Source organism: Triticum dicoccoides, chromosome 6A (genome assembly GCF_002162155.2).
Source record: "Triticum dicoccoides isolate Atlit2015 ecotype Zavitan chromosome 6A, WEW_v2.0, whole genome shotgun sequence".
Taxonomy (NCBI): Eukaryota; Viridiplantae; Streptophyta; class Magnoliopsida; order Poales; family Poaceae; genus Triticum; species Triticum dicoccoides.
The window spans coordinates 29,729,532-29,733,912 of NC_041390.1; positions in this window are offsets into that span (position 1 = coordinate 29,729,532).

Sequence of the window (4,381 nt, forward strand, 5' to 3'; positions counted from 1 at the left end):
TTTGGGGGGTTAATTTTAGGTGTTTCATATATTGTGTTAGCTAGCTATAATTAATAGAGAGAAGTCTCCTCTCTTATGTCCGTGCTTGGTCGACGCTACGTACAATACATACGTATAGAGAGGACTAGACACGCTAGCTAGCTAGTAAGCAAATGAAGGAAACAGAAGATCGTCATGAACATATATGCATACATAGAGAAGTGATATCGACCACCTCTCCTTCTCCGAGAGATATGTCGAACAACAAGTTTTCGTATATCTATCCGACACTACCGGCTACATATATACAATAATTATCTCTTACAAATATAACCTCCTAACATACGGACTCATGGTCCACATAGTATTCTCCGTCTTCAGCGATCACATGGTCAAGAAAGAATGCCGCCAATTCCTCTTGAATTGCTCGCATGCGAGCTGGTACTAGGAGTTCATCCCGCTTACGGAACATCTAATTTGAAGAAGGGGGTCAATACATATATATATATATATATATATATATATATATATATATATATATATATGAATGAATGAAACTGAACACAAATGATGGTAATAAAATAAAATTGTGAATGTTGTTATTTACGCACTTCATATTGTTCGTCAGAGTAGCCCCGCTCACAGGTCGTGTGGCGGATGGACTCGCAAACGTAGTATCCACAGAGATCATTCCCTTGTTCCTGCCACAACCACTTTACAAGAAATAGAGGTCAATCAAACTGATAAGCAAGAATGCCAAACGGTATTGATGAAACTAGCGCTTGAATCAATAGGAGATGCATGGAACATACTACTATAGTACTTACTTTCGGGTGTCTAAATTGCAGCTTCTTCGGGAGTCCCAGAGCTTTTTTGGTGAATTTTTTCCAAACCCTGCCAGACAAAGAAAACAATTACTTGATATATCAGGAAATGAACAAAGTTGCTGATATGGTGGATAATGATCGATTTAAGTTACTTCTCGAGCATTTGAGTCATGTCCGCATAGTCCCGGGGATCTTTTCGTCTTGAGTCTAAGACGGTTACTAGTCCCTGCTCAAGCTTAATCTCTAGGAGAATATAGAGGAAACTGCACATGCATGCATAACTCATCAATTACATTACTATAACCTTGACTAATATATAAGGGAAACCGAATATGCACAAGACAGTAACACTCACTTGAAGTTGTAAGGAAAGAGTATTATGTCTTTGTTTTCATTTATTACCAACGATCATAGCAAGTTGGCCTCGGTATCTGCGGCATGAAATTTAACCTCAGTTGCATCTATGAGATTTGTGTTAATGAACCCAATATCACCGATTTGTCTTTTCTTCAATTCGACGATCTTCAATCTGCATAATATAGTGAGGATAATTATAAATACATGCAATGAAAGATCTCAGCTATATAGAGAGACTTAATGACAGAAGTAGTACTACTTACAGACAGTAGGAGGTGACCATTGCTTTATCGAGGGCCAATTGATTGAAAAACTAAAAGAACTCCTCAAATGGAACAGGAAACAGATCAATTCCAACGAGGTCATGCTCCTTTTTAACTCTCACATACAAAGTACTCCCCCCGGACTCTCTGCAGATTTTCAAGTACCAATCACGCAATCTTCACATCATCGTTGATAGAGATCTTTCATCTTTGACGAGAGGCTTCCCGTACTCGTATCTTTGTATCTGCACCTCCATGAAATCATAATGTACATCGTCGGGCAGGTAATCTCCAAGATTCCTATAACCGGGCACCATCCTTGGATCATTAGCGACGATGTCGCTAGGCACCTTGAGCGGGGGCACGATTGCTTCGCTTTTTCACCGAGCTGGGCAATTTGTTTCCCAGCTCGTTGTTCTTTCAGCTTTTGATCACTGACAGTACTTCCCGACCGCTCCGCTTCGACAAATTCCTTTCTAATAATACGCTCATAGTTTCCTTTCGTCGGAGACTTGGGTGGTTTTTTCAGGGCAGCCAGAGTGCGCTTCGCTTTCACCGGATCTACCTTCTCCTCCGGAGGTGGATGTTTCTTTGCTTTCACCCCTTCAAAGAAGTTCCTCACTTCTTCTCGCGTGATCTCGGCGTTCTCCTCCGGGGTCCTCTCGTATGGTAACTTCTCTGGAGTCTTCAGAGAAGGACCAAATCTGTATGTCCTCCCGCCTCTGGCTGTACTGCTAGACGCCGACAGAGCAGACGGAGCGGTTGTCTTGTTTACTTGCTTACGAGGCGGAGGAGAAGGACTACGACGCGCCGGAGCAGCTGGAGCGGTGGCAGGTCTCTTCCGCCCTTGCTGACGAGGCGGAGAAGGAGGAGGCTGGCTGCTCGGGCGCGCTGGCGCAGGCGAAGGAGGCGGAGTGCCGCCACGCGCCGGAGAAGGAGCCGGCCAAGTGCCCTGATCGTCACTCGCCGGAGGAGGAGGCGGAGTGCCCTAACTCGCCGGAGGAGGAGGAGGAGGCGGAGGCGTCCAGTTCGGAAGGTTGATGAGCTCCTTCCGCCATAGGCATGGAATCTTCAGAGCAGAACCCAGCCGAGTCTCCCCTTCACCGGTAGGGTGGTCAAGCTGGAGGTCCTCAAATCCCTCCATTATTTCATCCACCATCACCCTAGCATATCCTTCTGGAATCGGCCGGCAGTGAAAAGTTGCACCGGGTTCAGTAGGAAAAACAGAGCCAACAGCCGCCTTGACCTTCGTATTAATCCATTGCGTCATAAGGTGGGAATTTTGAGACTCCGTGATAGCATCCACAGGATAGCTGGAAGGAGCCGTCAAGACATGCCCCGGCTGAAGCAGCTTGGTGGAAGCCACACTGCTTCTCCGCCGAGATGGCGGGGTAGCTTCGGGGGAAGCTTCGGCAGTTTGTTTGCTGCGATTTGCTTCTTGTTCCTCTATCGCTTGTACCCTTGCTTGCAGCGCCTGCATTTGGGTCTGTTGCACTTTTTTCCTCCTCACCTGGCATTTGTAACCGCCTGCGTCCGGAAACCCAACCTTCCACGGAATGGAGCCTGGCGTGCCTCGTGTCCGTCCAGGGTGCTCTGGATTCCCGAGGGCCATTGTGAGCTCGTCGTTCTCTCTGTCTGGAATGAACGTCCCTTGCTGCGCTACTTCGATATACTACTGAAGCTTCTTGACTGGTATGTCCATTTGATCATTCGTCCAAATGCACTTCCCTGATACAGGGTCCAAGGTTCCGCCAGCCCCGAAGAACCAAGTCCACCAATGGTCTGGCCAGTTAATTGTCTCTGGTTCGATCCCTTTATCAACCAGATCATTCTCAGTCTTGGCCCACTTAGGCCGGGCTACGAGGTAGCCACCTGACCCCGTGCGATGGTGATGCTTCTTCTTCGCAGCATTTTGCTTGTTTGTCACCGACATCTTCTTACTCTTTTCCGATGTCTTGTGGGCCACAAATGCGGGCCAGTGATATCTGATCTTCTCATATCTGCCCTTGAATTCTGGTGTCTCTTTATTTTTGACAAACTTATTCAGCTCTTTCTTCCACCTCTTGAATAGTTCTGTCATCCTCTTCAGAGAAAAAGACTTGATTAATTGCTCTTTAACTGGCTTCTCCGGATCATCCTCTTGTGGTAGGGTGAAATTTGACTTCAGCTCTGTCCAAAGATCATTTTTCTGCATATCATTGACATAAGACACCTCAGGGTCTTTTGTAGCCGGCTTTAACCATTGCTGGATGCTGATCGGGATCTTGTCCCTAACCAAAACCCCGCACTGAGCAACAAATGCACTCTTTGTCCGGAGGGGTTCAATCGGTTGGCCGTCGGGCGCGATTGCTATGATCTCAAACTTTTCATCCGAGCTCAACTTTTTCTTTGGGCCTCGTCTCTTTACCGAAGTTGTGCTCGATCCGGAGGGCTAGAAAAAAGAACAAAGACTTAATTAATATGTGTACATACCAAAACAATGAATGCATCAATTAGCTAGTCAGCAGAAGCTTAACTAATATATATACCTGGCCGGACTCGGTTCGGTCACCGGAGACATCATCACGGTCTCCTTCTTGCACCGGCATTGGGTCACCGGAGCCGTCCTCACGGTCTCCTTCTTGCACCGGCATTAGGTCACCGGAGCCATCATAATCATAGCCAGCTACTTCCAGACCATCGGTGTCGTTGAGAAACAACGAGCAGACGACATCACTTCCTCGTGCGATTACGTCCCCCAACAACTCTTCTTGTACTTCGTCTCGGGCGGTGTCCATAGTTTCTACAAATATTTACAACATGGCAATTATTATTCAAACATGACAGATGGATATATTAGTGGCAAACATAGAACTAATATTAATTAGTGGCCTCGAAGCTGCTTCTCTAGGGTTTGGGGTGGCCTCGACAACGCTTCAAGGATAAAAAAAAGAAGAGGATTAAAAAAAGAGGAGA